Genomic DNA, 19,712 nt, shown 5'->3' with positions numbered 1-19,712 from the left:
TGCAAATGATTATGTGATGACAAATTATGCAATGCAATGCATGTTTTGGAAACTAGAGGTCAAAGTAAGAACAATGCAAAAAGAGCCATCCAATTTGGAGTTTTGGTTGAGAAGTTATGCCCATTTGAATCTTCAAGTACACCTTGCCATGTTTTGATCATATCTCCATAACCACACATGAGAAATTGATGATCTTGGACTTTTTGGAAATGGGAGAGAAAGATCTACAACTTTCATGTTCAACAAAATTTCATTTTAAGCTTTCTTGATGATGTAATTTGAAGTTGAAGTTAGGCTAAAACCTTTCCATTTTTGGCAAATTCAAATTATAGGTCACTTTCTATTTTTGGAAAGTTTTGACCTGACTTTATTTTCTTCAATGTTGATGTTTGAAATGTCAAATGAGACTGGTTTGAACATGAATGAAGTATTTCTAATCACTTCCCACCTCCAAATTCACAGTTGACTTGGCAGTTGACTTTCTAGGTCTTCAGTTGACGTGACCATGTTCTGATGAAATTCAAGCCTCTACCACTTGGGATTTTGATTCAAAGTGACATCATGGTTCATATGAACTCTTGTGAATGATTGTGGGGTCAAAATTCTCAAGAATGGCCACCATCTATTACTCAATGAATGCCTTTGACTGCTTTGACTGTTGATTGCTTCATCTGCAAGACAAGGGTTAGATGACATATTTTTGTACTTTTGGTTAGTGGTAAAAAGAAATGCAATGATATAGAAATGCAAAACATGCTTGGTGATCAAGAACCACTCTCAAAGAATATAACCAACCCACAGGGAAGGAAGCAAGGTGCACCATGAGGGATCTTAGGGGCAATGAAATGATATGATATGATGCCATGAGGGATCTTAGGGACAAAATTGGGGTCTTACAATAATACAACCGAACCAGATATGGCTGCCCCCGCTAACCGTCCTTTAAGGGACTATGCTGTCCCATCTCAGGATGAACACCATAATAGCATCTCTGCCCCTGCCATCGACCGAAACGATTTTGAGTTGAAACCTTCACTATTACAAGCGATACAGTAAAACAAATTCTCTAGCAGTCCCACAGACGACCCGAACCTCCATCTGTTAGTATTCATATAATATGCAGATATGGTAAAAGCCAATGGTGTTAATTCCGAAGCAATACTATTACATCTTTTTCCCTTCTTTTTAAGAGACAGATCTATAGCGTGGCTCCAGTCCTTACCGTCAAATTCCATAACTACATGGGACGAATTAAAGAAGGTCTTCTTAGCCAGATATTTCCCACCTAGTCAAATGCATATGCTAAGAAGCCAAATCAACGGATTTAGGAAAAAAGACAACGAATCGCTTTTTGAAGCATGGGAGATATACAAGGACATGTTGATAATTTGCCCGCACCATGGGCTTCAACCATGGCTTATCATCTACACCTTCTATGGTGGTCTCTCATATAACACCAAATTAAACTTAGACGTTGCAGCTGGAGATGCTATAATGGACAAACCGTATGAAGAGACTTATCAACTCATTGAAAATATGGCGCAAAATCACTACCAATGGGGAGGAGAGCACACTTCTATAGAGAAACGTCAACCAAAAGGAGGTATGTACGTGGTTAGTGGCATAAATCACATCAATGCTAAGGTAGACACCTTGACTCAAAAGATCGAAAGTTTAACCATAACTCCTGCGGCCACCGTGGCTGCCGTAGCCCCAAGTTGTGATATATGTGGAGTATCTGGACACAACGTTTCTGAATTCCAATTACTAGCAGGAATTGCACTTGACCAATTTAACTATGCTCAAGGAAACCCGTACTCCAATAATTACACCCCAGGTTGGAAAAACCATCATAACTTCTCTTATAAGAATAACAACGCCTTATATGCTCCAAATCAATCGCCTCCTGGTTACCAGAAGCCAACTCAGAGCGCATCTTAAGCCGCTCCTCAAACGCCTAGAAAATCTAATCTTGAGTTAATGATGGAGAACTTTGTTACTTCTTAAACGTAGCAAAATAAGGAGTTTATGAATCAGAACATCCATACCTAGACATTAGTGAAACAATTAGCAACTAAAGTAGATGCCTTGGCTACTCATAACAAAATGTTGGAAACACAAATTTCTCAAGTAGCCCAACAACAAGCAACTACTGCAGCTCCAGCTGGAACTTTCCCTGGTCAACCTCAACCTAATCTGAAAGGTCAAGCTAATGCTATTACACTTAGAGCAGGACAGAGTTAGACGGACCAGTTGATCCAAGAACACAAATTCTGCCGATGATTCTGAAAAATGGCCAACCTAATAAACCAGAGGAAAACGATGAAACCAAAGAGGAAGTTGAGAAGGCGAAACCATACGTGCCTCCACCACCATATAAACCACCAATTCCTTACCCTCAAAGACTAGCTAAGTCCAAGATCGAAGGATAATTCAGGAAGTTCGTTGAACTCTTGAAACTGCTTAATATTACCATCCCTTTCACCGAAGCTATTACACAGATGCCATCATATGCAAGTTCCTAAAAGAAATCTTATCTAAAAAGGAGAAACTTGAGGATGATGAGACAGTGATGCTTAACACAGAGTGTAGTGCTATCTCAGAATAACATGCCACATAAACTGAAAGATCCTGACTGTTTTTCCATACCCTGTGTAATAGGGAAGTTTGTAATAGACCAAGCCCTCTGCGATTTAGGAGCTAGTGTGAGCTTGATGCCCTTTTCCATCAGAGAGAGACTCAAATTTGGAGAGTTAATACCAACGAGAATGTCTCTCCAACTAGCAGATCACCCTGTTAAGTATCCCATAGGAATGCTAGAGAACATTCTCGTGCGAGTTGGTCAATTATCCATCCCTACCGATTTCATAGTAATGGACATCAAAGAAGATTCTAACATCCCAATTATCCTAGTAAGACCCTTCCTAGCAACTGCAGTTCCATTATATATGTAAAACGAGGAAAAATGACTTTCGAAGTGGAGGAGGAGAAGATGAAATTCATCTTATCAAAATTTCTGAAAGCACCTGCCATAGATGACACATGTTGTTTTATGGACATTATTGATGAGTGTATAAAAGAAATAAAAATGGAACCCTTCGAGGATACTGAAATCCTAAAAATCCCAGCACCACCCATTCTTGAGGACGACCAATGCAAAGAACCATCCGTAGATGACATTTTTAAGGGAATGTCTAGCATTAAATCTAAATCCAATGCCATGTCCGAAGAAACCATCTATAGAACTTAAAACACTGTCGAAAAATCTGAGATATGAATTCCTGGACACATAGCTTGAGCAACTAGTAATAGTCAACGCCAATTTAGGGCAAATAGAAACTGAAAAGTTATTACATATCCTAAGGAAATACCCTAATGCCTTAGGCTAAAACATATCAGACTTAAAAGGAATTATTTCCTCTCTATGCATGCATCGCATTATGCTAGAAGAAGACTCGAAAAACTCTAGAGAAAACCACAGGTGACTAAACCCGATTATGAGCGATGTTGTAAGAAAAGAAGTGTTGAAGTTATTAGAGGCAAGTATTATATATCCCATATCTGACAGTAAATGGGTCAGTCCAGTACATGTAGTACCTAAGAAAGGTGGAGTTACGGTTGTCGATAACGAAAAGGGCGAGACTGTAGCTAAACGTGTAGTAACTGAATGGAGGATGTGCATTGATTACAGAAAATTAAATAAAGCCACTCATAAGGATCACTTCCCCTTACCTTTCATAGATAAAATGATGGAATGATTAGCTAAGCACTCTCATTTTTGTTATCTGAGTGATTACTCAGGAGTCTTTCAAATTCCCATTCACCCCGATGACCAAGAAAAGACAACTTTCACATGTCCTTATGGTACATTTGCCTACAGACGAATGTCGTTTGGACTTTGTAATGCTCCCGTAACATTTTAAAGGTGCATGATGTCAATTTCGCAGACTATATAGATGGCATCATGAAGGTGTTTATGGATGATTTTTCCGTTTGTGGGTAGAGTTTCGAAGGTTGTCTAAAAAACCTAGAAATGGTACTTGATAGATGTGTGAAGGTCAATCTCGTGCTAAATTTGGAGAAATTCCATTTCATGGTTAGACAAGGGATAGTACTCGGACACAATGTTCGATAAGGGGATTGAAGTAGACAAAGAGAAAATAGAGGTTATAGAAAACCTTCAACCCCCGAAAACTGTTAGAGAAATCCGAAGCTTTTTAGGACAAGCTGGGTTTTACCGCCAGTTCATTAAATATTTCTATAAAATAAAAAAACCATTAACCAACTTATTAATGAAAGACGTGGAATTCATCTTTAACGAAAAATGTCTGGAGGCGTTCGAATTATTGAAAAATGCCCTAATGATTGTGCCCATCATGCAACCACCTGATTGGAGCAGACCTTTTGAGATAATGTGTGACGCGAGTGGTTATGCTGTAGGCACGGTCTTGGGTCAGAGAACTGATAAAAAGATTCATGCGATCTATTACGCAAGTAGAACCTTGGGCAAGCACAAATGAACTACGCCACGACTGAAAAGAAGCTCCTTGTCATTGTTTTCGCGTTAGATAAATTTCATTCCTACTTAGTGGGAGCTAAAATAATTATCTACATTGATCACACCACAATCAGGTATCTATTGAATAAAAAAGACGTCAAACCAAGACTTTTAAGATGGATTCTTCTCTTGTAAGAATTTGACTTGGAGATCAAAGACAAGAGGGGAACTGAGAACGTTGTTGCCGACCATCTGTCTAGACTCGAGAATATGAAAACCGAGCAATAACCAATCAATGATGATTTCCCATATGATCGGCTTGTAGCTCAAATCAAAAATAACACAACTGATTACCCTTTAACCTTTAATGACACAGAAACTAATGAGGTTGTGAAGGCCATAATTACTAAAACTAACGTGTTGTGGTACGCTGACTTTGTCAATTACCTAGCAGTCGAAGTACTTCCTCCAGAGCTAACTTACCAACAAAAGAACAAATTATTCCACGGCTTGAAACACTACTACTGGGATGAGCCACTTATTTTCAAAAGAGGCACCGATGGTATCTTCTGTCGATGCGTCCTAGAGGAGGAAGTTGACAATATCATACATCATTGCCATGTTGCACCCTATGGGGGGCATGCTAGCACATCGAAAACTTGTGCAAAAATCTTACAATCCGGTTTTTTTTGGCCTAATTTGTGGAAAGACGCCCACTTTGCGGTTATATGCTACGATCGGTGTCAACGCATTGGGAACATCTCTAGACGCGATGAGATGCCTCAAAAAGGTATCTTGGAAGTAGAAGTTTTCTATGTGTGGGGCATTGACTTCATGGGCCCATTCTCATCCTCTTTTGGTAACAATTACATACTCGTCGCTTTAGACTATGTTTCAAAATGGATTGAAGCAATAGCTTCACCTACAAACAACGTGCGAGTTGTAATAAAGCTCTTTAAGAATCAAATCTTTCCTAGATTCGGTATACCGAGACTCGTCATTAGTGACAGAGGCTCCCACTTCATTTCCAAAATCTTTGAGAAATTATTACTAAAATATGGAGTTAGACACTGAATAGCAACGCCCTACCATCCACAAACAAGTGGACAGGTAAAAATTTCCAATAATGAAATCAAGCAAATATTAGAAAAAACAGTTGCAACCTCTAGTAAAGATTGGTCCTCCAAGCTTCACGAAGCTCTATGGGCATATCGTACAACCTATAATACCCCCATAGGAACCACACCGTTTAAATTAATCTATGGTAAGTCTTTCCACCTCCCGGTTGAATTAGAGCATAAGGCTTACTGGGCCATTAAAGCCATAAACATGGATTATGCAACCGCCGGTGAAAAACGAGTCTTAGAGATACATGAACTCGAGGAACTGAGATTGGACGCCTACGAGAATGCCAAAATCTATAAGGAACGAACAAAAAAATGGCACGATAAACGTATCTCAAGGAGAGAGTTTAACGAGGGAGATTTAGTCCTGCTATTTAACTCCCGACTACGACTTTTTCCGGAAAATTACGTTCTAGGTGGTCCGGCCCTTTTGAAGTTACCAAAGTGTTTCAAAGTGGAACTATAGAAATAAAAGGTAAATTTAACGAAGCCTTTGTCGTGAACGGACAACGTTTGAAACACTATCATTGTGTTAATGATAAAGATTTTTATACTAGTCTAAAGTTAGGTGAGTCGCCGCCTCTTTCAACAACTTAATCATTTGTTAATTTGTGTCGAGCTTATGACATTAAACAAAGTGTTGCGTGGGAGGCAACTCACGACTACTAATTACTAATTTCTAAATAATAGGTTTACTTGTTTTGATCAGTTCTAACTATTTTTTTATGTCTCCTTTCAGGCTACTAACTTCATACTAACTTTAGGAATGGAGAACGTAAATAATATGGTTGTTACTTTTAGGAACGTGGCATAGAGGCAACGTTATGAAACTCTTTTTCAGAGACAGGTGGCACTGACCAAATACACCGATGTACACACCATGGCTACCTTAGGTATAGGGGAGAGCATCAACTTTATGTTCAATCAACTTGGGTGGGAGAACTTTACTAGGAAGATATTTTCAATGTACCACGAGATAACACTAGAGTTCCTAAAATCCTTTCTCTATGACCCTAATTAAGGGAGGGGATTCAATAGAGGACAAGTGTCCTTTAGGCTTTTTGGGTATACCTATAATTTTAACCATCGTGAAATGGCTGATCTGTTAGGATTTCCTGACGGACCTGACGTTTTCACTATAGCACAAGAGGATGAATCTATGACCCGTGAACTTGACTATTTCTGGACCAAACATTCTGGAGAGACACACACTGAACCCGATTCCAGACACTCCGCCCAAATTCATAACCCCACTATTCGCTATTTCCACATGATCCCAGCTTACACCCTTTTTGGAAAATCGAAAAGTAATACCCATGTGTCTAGAGATGAATTATTCATCTTGTTCTGTGTCTTTCAGTCCAGGCCAGTTAATGCTGCAACCTTCAGGCTCGCAAACCTAAATAGGATTGCCCATGCCACTCATGGTCCCATCCTGATTGGTGGACAAGTCACCATGATCGCTGCAGCCTTATCCCTAAGAACAACACTCTCCCACATAACCCCTCTAGGAGGAACCTGACCAATGGACATTACCTTTTGTTTTAATAGGAGGCTAATAAGAAACCTTGGACCTAGGGAATTCCATCTATTAATCAGCTAGAAGGTAGTTCACCAATTCACCCTGCCCAACATTGAGCGAACTAGTGTGCACGACCGTAACAATTGGCTTTATGATTTAGAAGGCCGGGCTGAGTCACCGTCACCTCCTAGAACACCTCCTGTTTATGAATGCCGTAGTCCTTCCCCTCTCTATGATACACCTACGCTTTCTTTCATTGCTCTTTCCACTTCTAGTAACAACCATAACCTAGGACTAGAAACCCTTCAAACCGAAGTCGCGGCCATACGAGTTGATGTTACTACCATTCGCCTAGACCTTTACGGATTTATGGACATTGTTAACGAACAATTTGATCATACTCACCAAGTGGTGTATTCTAGGCCCCATGTTACCGATCCTACCGATCATCGTAGTGGCTGATCTACAAGATTTTTATTTCCGCATTCCTACCCGACACTAAAGCACTATGGACACCGCTTTGTTTATGTGTGGGGGAGGATACCATTTCATGTTTTCTTTCGTGCTTTCTATTTAGGATTTCCTTTCAAGACTTTTATTTTATGATTCTTCGTTGATTTTTTTATGTATTGTGTCATGCTATCGACGTAAAACATAGCAAAATTTCGACGCTTCTTATTAATGTCACTTTATTTTAATTTAGTTGATTTTATTTTTATCAGGTATTATGTTATATTGAAGTAATTTATGCATTTAAAATTTTTCCTGAACCACAATTAAAAAATTATGTTTCTGAAGCTTGTGGTGTTCGCCACAACCCTCATGGCGTTCACCACGCAGGTAAAACGAACTTTTTACATTTAAGGTTCGTGGCGTTCGCCACAACCCTATGACGTTCGCTAAAAACCTCAAAAACTCAAAAACACGAATTTAAACGCACAACCCCACATTTTTCCACTTTTTCAACTTCCAAAACTCATTAACTCATATTTACCACTCCCCAACAACACCCTTCATCTTCAACATTTCAAATCCCCTCTCTATTTCACTTATTTAACCTCTCATCACCCAAATTCAACCACACTACAAAATCTCATTTGAACCCCATTTTAAAACCATTCTTCAAGCTCACATCATGCCTCCAAGAGTCCAAGCTAGAACAAGAAGGTCAGCGGCAGATTTGTCAAACCTTGTCTTCAGTGAAGGTGAAGTTGGAGAATCACAAAAAGGGAGGTACTTGAAGTTCTACGAAAGCTCAATAACTCCAATAAGGTATGCCGACAAATCTTGCTTATGTAAGTTAGGACTTTTTGGTAGTGTACAATGAATACTAGATAGACTAGATTTAACGCATCTCTGTTTGTTAAATGATGCTACCTATGAGAGGCTTACTTTGGAGTTTTTAAGTTATTTCACTTAGTATACGCCTATGGTAGATCAGTACTCTTCCGACACGGTGAGGTTTAGAATGTTTATTAGGAATTATGAATTGAGCCAAGATACTCTTGGGGACATGCTGCATTGTCCCCATGGGGACGGTATAACTTATGCATGTCCCTTGGAAGGAGAATGGCATTATGAAGCATTCTGTTTTTGGGAACAATTGACCGGTGAGAGGAATTCTGATTAGGAAGGGCTAAAAGCCTCACATATCCATAACCCATCCTTTGCGTTATGTGCATCGCATATTAGCTAACATAATTTTTGGCTGAATAAACAACAGTAGGGTGAATTCCAAAGAGGTTCTCTTTTTACATGCCGCATTTGCACCGACACGAGTCAATGCGACTCCTTTCATGCTGGTTCATTTGCAGTTGCTTTGCGCAAGAGGGTCCACCCCTTTTTGTATAGGAGGTCTAGTTACCTCCATAGCCCGCGTACTAGGCTTAGATAGTGAGCTTGCAACTCTATATCCCCTTCCGACGCCCTTCCAGGATATCGATTTCTATCGAGCCCAACGCTTGATTAAGGCCAGGCGGGACGGAAGATACTCTTTCATGGTTGGAAACCTCGAGATTAGGAGTATCATCTTACCCTGTCACACACACACACATGCGTGTAACATGAACAATTGCCTTTATGATCTGACCGCCCCTGAACATGGTCATCCTTCCCCTAATGGCATACATGTGCAGGATAACCAAGGTGGTCAGACCCATAATGAATATGATGAGATGGAGCAATATGCTCCCTCTTTTTTCTGACATACCTACACGTGCACACACTTCACCTGTCCCTTCTAACACTTTTGCAGGTACCTCTCCCCGACAACAGTCCCTAGGGAATATGATTATGTCAGCATCAGGACCGCACTTGACGATGTCCTTTGTGAGTTGCGACACCGTAACGATGTAGATGCCGAACATGACCAGCTATTGTAAGATACTCAGAGACAACAAGTTGACATGATGACACAGATCCAGCAGATACAGGAGCAGCATCACGACTATGCAGAAAGAACCGAGCAAAACTTAGCGGTCCTGATTGAAGAGATGCAGGGCATGCGTGTGGGCACCGAGGACCTGCTTGAGTACATGAAGCACGTAGGTATACCTCCTCCTTAGCATGGTATGTATGGATGAGAAAGGGGTCGAGGCCGTCATTGAGCACTCCATCCAGGTTCTATCTTCCTTTTTCACCTTTTATCGAAACATTAGGGACAATGTTCGGTTTAAGTGTGGGGGAGGAACTTTATCGCTTTATTTATAGCTTTCTTAGGTAGATTTACTATTTTATTCATTTCCATTTTTATTTAATTGTTAGTGTTAATTGAGTCAATGCATGTGCTGTCGAGTCTTTATGCGTGGTTTCCACTATTTATTGATTTTCCCGTTTCTTGAGCCATAACATTTTTTTCCATGAAAATCATTTCACAATTATAAAGTTCTAAGTTATAAATGACATTGAGGTTTGATTATAAAATCTGGGGAAATTTGTGTGCAAGATCGGTATCGTTTTAACGCCTTGAGTCTCTTAAACATGCAAATTAATTTGAATATTCATTATGTCGAAAACCTTGTATTCTTACCTAATGAAATAGTTCAGACGGTCAACACCATCTTGGTCACGCTTTACGTAGGAGATTGATGCAAATAAGTGTTTGGTAAAAAGAAAAAGAAAAGAAAAAAATGATATTGAATGAAATATGAATAAAAAATACCAATCATAGTTGGTTTAGTGGTAATTGGAGCTAAACTTGGTAGGGCGGACTACGGTCCGATCCCCCGCGATTACGATTTGGGAGGGGGCTTAAACAACTTAGATGCCATAATAAACCCCCAAACTGGGAAACCGAAAGTAAAAGAAAGACCAAAGTCACTAAAAAATCTTCCTACTATAAGTGTGAGAGATAACGACCTTAATGTAATCGCACCTGAACGGAAACAAATAAAAGGTGAGTTGACAAGTTTGAGAGATAACGACACCGTTTAGATTTGCTTGCATGTAGGCAGACTCATGACCGCAATTGCGGAAAAACTTTATTACGATATCCTTAGTGTACCTATTAGTGCCTAGTTTAGCAATTATAACCAAAGCGAAGTTTGTAACTTTAGAATGACTAATTGATTGTTTATATGCTTTTTCCTGGAACTACATGCTACGAGTCTCCGAATTTTCATATCACAAGTGTAACATTTGCTTGAGGATAAGCAAAGGTTCAAGTATGGGGGAGTTTGATAACTTGAAACTATAACATTTATTTTACTCGATTCACATGCATTTTAATATGATTTTGTTTATTATTTATTATATTATGCCGGTGTTGGTGCCCTGTTTAAGGTATTTGTTGAAGGAAAGCTCATGTGTGAGAAAGAAGTAAGGAGAAGAGAATAAAAAGGGAAGAAAAGAAGAAAATGCTGAAGTTTACAAGTTTTGGGCTTGTGGCATTCGCCATGGGCCTGTGGCATTCACCACGCCCCTTGCCACATCATTTCAGAGTTTAAGTACCACAACGTTCACCATGGCCCTGTGGCGTTCGCCACGAACACACAGTGTTATTTTTCAGACACTGTACAGGGAACAAGGTCAAGGATCCCCCTTATTTTCTCTCCACCACTCCCACACGAATTTAGGGGAGTTCAGCCCTACTTCACCAATATAAAAAGGTTGCATCAGAAGAAAACTTCATCCAAGTTTTTTATCCTATAATTTAATTTTTAGTTTTAAGCAGAAACACTCTAAATAGTGATAGTTCTTCCACATTGGGAGGCTATTGCACCATTGTTCTTGTTTTTACTTTCATAAGTTGCTTGGATCAGGCGTGCCGACATCGTTGTAATTTTCCAGTTACTATTTGTACTTGAAGAATCCTCCGAAGTTTAATCCAATTGCAATTATTCATCAAGTTTCTTTTAATTGTTTAATTTTTTACTTTCCACTTTAATTTCCAATTCTGAATTTCGATTATGTTTATCTTTAAGAATTGCATGTGTGTGATTAAGTTTAAAACCATGTCCGACTAAACCTTCCGACATTGGTATGCAAGGACCGTCATTCCGACAGGATTCGGTAATAATTAATGATAACTTTTATGATTTATTTTTGTGGCTCTGGTTTCCAATTCTAATTTAAAAAGGTTTTTGCACGAGAGTGAAAAGTTAATAAGGTTATAAATCAACAGAGCGAGAGTTTGAGATTTTAATTGGATAATGGTTTCTAGGCATTAAATCCTAAACACAGCGAGAGCGCTTTAGGATTAATTAGGATTTATTAATTTTCAAAAAGTTACTTTTAATTCAGGTGGGTGAATGAAAGCAAAACATTTTGGCTTAAGAGTATAGCCTGAGCTATGACCACGAGACTGTGAGGCAAAGTCTTTTAAATTGATATTTCCTATTGAAAAGTGATTTACTATATTTTAATATTAATTATTTACCGAATCCTTGAAGAATGATATGATTTACACACCGATGTCTCTTAATTGAGTACTTTAATTATATTATTATTTCTAGTTAAATTTCATTTCCCAGTTTCTCTTAATCAATCTAAGAATAACAAAGTAATCATTAGCCTTAGCTTTACACAGTAACTTTAGATAACGATAGTTTGATTTTTGGTTCTTTGGGTTTGATATCTTTTTAAAACTACGCGATACGACTGTGCACTTGCAGTTAGCCATTTTGATAGACATACTAAGCCGCGATCAGCCCTTGAGGTACTACCCTTGTTAACCTATTGCCAACTTGTATCTTCAACCTGCTAAACCTGAGTTTCCTTTGCTTCCTCGGATTATTTTTCCTTCTTGCCCTCAACAGGTTTCCATGTTTTCCCTGGTGGTTGTTTTTTCTGTCCCTCTTTATTGCATTTATGCCCTATCCTTTGACAATTTTCACAGTAGGTAGCCTCCATTCATATTCCACATTTTGTTTCATTTTACTTCCTTCAGTATCCTTGATGGTTATCTCCTCACAGAGCTTTTGTGTGACATCCACCTCTACAAGGATATGAGCATATGTGACTCTGAGCTTGTTTGCAGTGCATTCATTAGTGTACATGGGTCTCCCTATGGCTGCCGATTTTCCCCAGGCTCCTAGCACCCCATAGGCGAAGAGGAAGTTTTGGTAGTTTAACCCAGATTGGTACCATACACATTGTCGTAGCCTAAAAAATAGGGGTGCGAAAAAAAAACAATCGGCGAAGAAGGAAATGACAGAAGAGTCGCCACCGTGCGTTATTTATCCCAAAGGAGGGAAAGGAAACGCTCGAAGTAAACCTGGGAAAAGGAAAGAAAAAGACAAGGCCTCGCAACCAAATCTTGGGTTCGGGAGTCGATTATGCGAAGGGAAGGTATTAGCACCCCTACGCATCCGTAGTACTCTACGGGATCCACTCTTGTTGTTCTGGTCTAAAGGGTGTGGGTTTATCTAATGTACTATTTATTAAAAGAGAAGGGTCAAAAGAAAATGACTCGCACGGATGTCGCATCCACTACATACGTATCTCACCTGAATATGAGAATCAGAGTCTTCGTAGCTCGGCTACCTATGGGTTAGAGGAGTGTGCTCGGTAAGACGTCGCGTCTTATGCCTACGTATCTCATCTGAAATGAGAATCAGAGCAAGCCGTAGTTCGGCTAACCTATTTGTTTGTTTTGTGTTTTTTAGGTGAACGACGTTACTACGCAATCTATCGGATGCTCGACCTTGGGAGACTTACTCGCCTGTAGTAGAAGGAGTTAACGTGTTCTTAGAAAGAAGAAGAATCAATGAGTTTGTTTGTGTTTTAGGAATGCTCATGCAAAAAGGCAGTCCTAGACGAAGGAACCGCGCTACCTTACTTGACATGCAAACGGGAGACTATACGAAGCCTAGCAATCCTATGGGGAGACGATCACACCATACAAAACAAACATGCATAAAGTAAACACGCCAATAAAGGGGCTCAAACATACATGAGTAGGGCTTTAGTCAAGAGGGGTCATATCAACCTCGACAAACAAGCCATGGAAGGGTAATCAACAGGGCTCTTAACCACTAACACTGAACGTCAGGGTGAGCAAATCAAAAGGGTGATGAGGATAAGACCTCATAGCTCTTAACCCTGGACAGGGTGAGCTCATGACAAGGCGTGGGGGTTCAGAAAGATGGAACCCTCGCCACTGACCGACCGGACAAAAGATCTTGAGCTTTTGTTCTGAAGCATCGACACGTAGTGTGATCTTAAAGAACGATGCACTGAATAACGGGGGATTGACTACTAATCCCTTTTATCCGTCAATTGCCTCTTCATGGAGGTCTTTAGCAATGGTGCCTCTTCTTGGAGGTCTTTAGGTAAAAAAATAAACACACAAAAACATTGCCTCCTATCGAGGTCTTCCAGCTAAGAAAGCGGTAAAATGCGGAAAAAATAAGGGATCAAGAGGTCTACCATACGGATAAAGATCCGAAGTAATAGCAACTAACGACACAAGAAACCCGGAGATCTCTTAAGCTAGCACCAACAAAGAAAGCAAGTCAGCAAAGTAATCGGAATAACTCTCCAGATGGTATCCCACAAATAAAGTGGAATACCGAGCAAGCTGTCTTTTCAAAAGTCATGTGAGCCCTCACAAAAACTCAACAAATAGGTTAGAGTAACAGGATGGAATCAGAAGAAAACAATGCCATGGGGAACACAAAACAGATTAGAGCAAACCGAAAAAACAACTGCTGTCGCGATCGCTGCTGCTTCGCTTAGCGAAGGCTTAGCGAAGCTTCGCTGCGTGCTCGCCTAGCGAGGTGCTAGCGAGCGCCTGCGGGTTTTGGGTTCTTCATGGATAACAGTACGATCTCATAAACCCCAAACCCCGTGGTCTCCATTTCAGAAATTAAGTGATTAAACATTCAAGGTATTGTTTTATAGATTCATGCATATCTAAACCCGTGGGCAAAACCTAACGATACCTCATACATTCAGAGAATTCAAATTGAAAGCATAGAGTAATGGGAATAAGGGCAAACCTGATTGGAGAGATCGAATGAAATTGAATTGCACCCTTGGGTTTGCAGAGCAATGTTAGGGTTTGCGTGAGACGGAGGTGAAAAAGTGTGTGAGTCAGAGTGAACTTTTCAGAGCTGTCTGGAGGTTACTGCAGATTAGTTCGTCTTTCTCTTTCTCTCCCTCTTTTTTGTGCCATCCTTTCGTTCCACTGAAACTCTAGTATTTATAACCTGATTTTCGTGGCTTGGTGGGCTCAAACGAGGGCAACTCAAGCCCATGACTTTATGTTATTTTCTGAAAACGCGTGTGCTTCGCCTAACGAAGGATTTGCTCGCCTAGCGAGCATGACAGTTCAAGGTTCGCTAGGCGAACCACGCTGCTCGCCTAGCGAGCATGACAGCTCAGGATCAAATTTTTGCTCCTTCAAGATTAGCGTTTTGAATGATGAATAGACCCCATTTGAACCTGTTGGAAGTAACTCATGTCTTTCCCTTGTGTTGACTGATCACCCGGATAGAACCCACAAAGTGTCTTGGATGATGTTCAAGCTTCTTGGATCTGATTCTGATTGACATGATGAAATGCAATATGAAATGTTAAATGACCAAAAAAATGAATGCATGAATAAGGAGGGCAAATTTTGGGGCGTTACACACATCATATCCTTTGTCATGGAGAAATCTGGCTTCCACTCAGTGATGAACATGGGCATGTTAAGGATTGTGTACGGTCCTCACAGGAAGACTTCATCCCTATCCTTGTGCGACTTAAATATCATGATTAAGAAACCTTTATCATTCTATTACAACTCATATAGTTGGATAAAGTTCCAGAACTTTGTCATGTTGTTTTTCACTGCGTTCATGCTCAGGTTACCGCCAATTGATAACGCGAAAACGTATCGTATATTTAACTTAATATGCATTTCTTTTTACTTGATTTTCCATAATATTACGCTGTATTTTATGTTTATTTCAGGTATTTATCGAATAAGAGATGTCTATGCAAGAAAAAGGGAAAATAGCAAAAAGGAAAGAAATGTGTGGCGCCCACCATATTTGAAGAAGGTGGCGCCCGCCACATGGCCTGAGGAAGTGGTGGCGCCCACCAGACACAATGTGGCGCCCTCCACAAATCTTGGACGCGTGTCACGTCCATTCCACAAAAGGTGGCACCCACCATGAAGGCCATACTAGGGTTGTGGCAACTGCCACCAACCCAATCTTCCTTCCTTGTTTCTCTCCACAATTTTCTCCACAATCCTCTCCACGTTTGATTCTTACTTTTTCAACCAACTACTCCCCACTAGGAGAAATGGAATTCTACTTTTAAGGAGAGTGGGGAGTATATATGGAAAAGTTAGTTTTTACTAATGGGGGGTCAGTTCTCTTTTCAATTCTACGTTTATTTTTAGTCATATTCTTTTTGGTTAGTTTTCTAGGCAGTTTTCTTACTTTGTAAAAGTGATAGATTCTCCACATCAGGGACTATTGCAATTTATTGTTTAAGCATTTAAAGTCAATTGTAACGGTTACTCATTGCGAAATCCTGCCGACATTATTTTATTTGAAGAATCAAGATTCAGTTCCAATTCTCAATTCATAATCCAGGGTTTATTTTGATTGCTATTTTATTTATTTATGCCTTATTGTATGTTTGATTTTCCGAATACCATGTCTGTTACTAGATCCATGTCCGGCTAAACCCCTAGGTATTGGTATGTAAAGCCCGTCGAAACGACGGGATTCATAAATAATTGGTGTTGGTTTTTTATAAAACTTATTTTTCCAGTTTTTTGTTTCTTATTTCATTAAAAACTATTTTTCGTACGAGAGTATAAAACAAACAAAGGTTACGGTAAACAAGAACGAGAGTTTGAGATTTTAACCAGATAGCTGAAACTAGGCATTAATCCTAAACACAGCGAGAGCGCTTTAGGATTAATTAGACTTTATTCATATTCAAAAATTACTTTTAAATTCAAAATGAGACCGCGAGAGCCTAGCATTCTGGTTTAAGAGTATGGTCAGAGTCATTAAAACGAGAGTGTGAGACTAAGTCCTTTCTATAAATAATTTCTACTGAAGAATATTTTGACCAATAAGATTACACCAAATATCTATCGAATCCTCTACGTTTGATGCGTTACATACCGATATCCCTTTGTCAAATATCTTTATTAATATTCTGTTTACGTTATAGTTATTTCTCTTTATCCCTCCAATCTTAGAACAATCATCAGCCTTAGATTTACATAGTAACATTAGATAACAATACATTCGATTATTAGTCCTTGTGGGTTCGATAATCTTTAAAACTACGCGATAGGACTGTGCACTTGCAGTCACGATTCCCATAGACTTACTAAGTCGCGATCAAGTTTTTGGCGCCGTTGCTGGGGACTAATTTAGTCGATATCGTAACTCCAGTTGCCCAGTATAGACTAAGGCACTCTTTTCTCTATTACTATGTAGCATCCAAATTTTCTCTACGATTATCACTCCCAGTATTTTGAGGAATCGCAAGAATCCTATAAATCCAATCTGGAAATATTAATGGAGGATTTCATTGCGACGCAAACTCACTATAGGATAGAATCTATGATGGAACGCTTTGTGGCTACACAAACTCTTCAGAATGAAGAATTCATAAAACAAAGTCTCTATACCAATGAAACCCTTACACAACTGAACATTATGGTCGAGTCCCTCGTCACTCACAACGAGGCATTGGAGACTCAAATCTCCCTACTTGTGCAGACACCTCTAGGACCATTCCCTGAGAAACATTCGGATGTTGTAACAATCACCAGTGAAAGATCTACCAAAAATCCTAAGGAGAGTGATAATGAGGAGGGTTCAAGTGAGAAAAGAGTATAGATTGAGAAAGAACCACCGACACCATCCGAGAGGGAGTTTGTCAAAGAGGTAGAGAATGAAGAACTATGTGTTGTTCCTCCTCCCTATAAATCACAAATTCCTTTCCCGCGAAGGTCTGTGGAAGTTAAGGTAGACCCCAAATCCGAAAGGTATGAGGAGCTATCGAAAAATATCCATACCAATGCACCTTTATTTGAGAGCCCGAATAAGAAGAGAACATTAGAAGACCGTGAAACTAGGGAACTCATTAGTATTAAAAGGGGAAAGTTAGACTTTGAGGTAGTGGACGAAAAAATTGAACCCAAACTTGAAAAGCTAGCTCTCAGGATAGAGCCAGAACCACCACCATAAGTCCAGAAGGATAAACTACCTCGCAGAAAAAGAAGAAAATGTGATGGATATGAGAGGTGGCGTGATAAGTGGCCATGGAAATCGAGGATAATTAAAAGTGTGACCGAGGATTCATCCTCGAAAGAACCATCATGAGTACTTATACTCCTGAGTCGCCACGCCATCGACGTAAAACATAGCGAATATTTCCTGTTTTATTAATGTCATTTTTTTATCTATCCATTTTTTTTCTTTCTTCCCTTTTCAAAAAAAAATCAATTGTTATTTTTTTTTATTAACCATTACAAACTTAATGCCATTATCTACTTAAATTTATCTAGCTACTGACCATCACGATGCAACAAGTAGATTACATGGATATAGTCTTCAAAGGCAGAGCTCAAAGAAGACGTTTTAAGGCTCTAGCTCGGAGAGAAATGGCACTAACCTTATACCCAGATGGACGCACCATGACCAAATTAGGTATAAGAGATAATGTTACGTTCCTAATTAACCAACTAGGCTGAGATACCTTTGCTATCAAAAGAAAATTTAGTTCCTATCGTAGGTTAACCTTAGAATTCCTAAGCTTCATAGTTTACCTGCCAAACCATGGTATGGGATTTAACAAAGGCCTCATCACCTTTAGGTTGTTCGATAATGACTACCGCTACACCCATAGAGAAATAGATGAACTCCTAGGATGCCCTAATGGTCCTGATACCTTTACCATTACCCAGGAAGACAGGCTTGTAGACCTTGAATTTGATCATTTTTTAGGGTAGCATCATAGGAAACGACCATCCCGAGCCGGACCTTATGCATTCCAAGAACATCCATAACCCTGCCATTCGTTACTTTCATAAGATCCTAGCTCATACCTTATTTGGAAAGGAACGGAACAAAACCTTCGTGTCCAAAGACGAACTCTTTATAATGTATTGTGCATCACAGGCCCGACCTGTTAACGCCGCTACATTCATGATAGATAATTTGCACCGTATAGCACAGGAAGACTATGGACCAATATTAGTAGGAGGCTTATTGACCATGATAGCAAATGCGATCAGACTGAAACGCTCACTCGTCAGGGTTTTACGACCTATGAACATCTGATTCTGTGTCAACACCGGTATCATTAGGAACCTAGGCCCGAATGTGTTTGAATTTCTAATTAACCGCCAAGTAGTACACTTGTTTACCCTACCAGACCATAGGACGAGTGTACATGATAGGAAAAGCTAGCTCTATTATTTGGATGGACCACCAGATGCACCACCTTCTCCTCCAGAGACACCCCAAATCTACGATCACTATGATACCTTTCTCTCTAATGCTGAATCACACGTCCCAGCTATACTTGACGCACCTCCTACCGATCATGTTGCTGTCCTCGACGTTGTCCAAACAGACATCGCCAATCTGAGAGGCGAGTTGAGCACTTTGCCCGTGGACTTCCACGACTTTATGGATGTAGTGACTGAGAACCTGGATCATATTTACCAACACTTCTACTCGTTTGCTCCTCCTGTCAGCAGTCGCCATAATGGTTAATTTATTGGAATATTACCGATTTACTCACATTGATTTTTTTGATTTCATTTTCTTGTTTGGAATTTTATTGTTATTTTTACACATTGAGAATTTTATTTATTTATTTCATTTCTTTCTATTTCCACCAGACGAACTATATCATCTTTTCCTATCTACCTCATTCTTTTATTTTTCAATTTTGCATATCTTGTTTCTCATTCCTACCTATATATTATGTTGGTTTACCTAATTATTAAACACTATTTAATGTCGGTTAATTAAAATTTAAATGAAAAAATTATAGTCAAAGCAATAAAGAGGTCCGCACATGGGAACAAACCACACTGCATGTGGAGTCTGCCACACACAGGCTGTGGCGCATATGTGAAGACTGTGGTGCTCGCCAT

General features: G+C 39.6%; 1 non-coding gene across 1 annotated transcript; it reads right to left on the bottom strand.

Annotated features, from left to right (window-relative positions):
- Positions 1-1,299: 1,299 nt before the first annotated feature.
- LOC127077542 (small nucleolar RNA R71) lies at positions 1,300-1,406 on the bottom strand. Its single transcript, XR_007787339.1, has one exon. It is a non-coding gene; the product is annotated as a small nucleolar RNA R71 (small nucleolar RNA).
- Positions 1,407-19,712: the final 18,306 nt, after the last annotated feature.

The sequence above is a fragment of the Lathyrus oleraceus genome, chromosome 4 (genome assembly GCF_024323335.1).
Source record: "Lathyrus oleraceus cultivar Zhongwan6 chromosome 4, CAAS_Psat_ZW6_1.0, whole genome shotgun sequence".
Taxonomy (NCBI): domain Eukaryota; kingdom Viridiplantae; phylum Streptophyta; class Magnoliopsida; order Fabales; family Fabaceae; genus Lathyrus; species Lathyrus oleraceus.
Note: the sequence above shows the minus strand (reverse complement) of the source record. Positions and strands in the feature narration are given on the sequence as shown.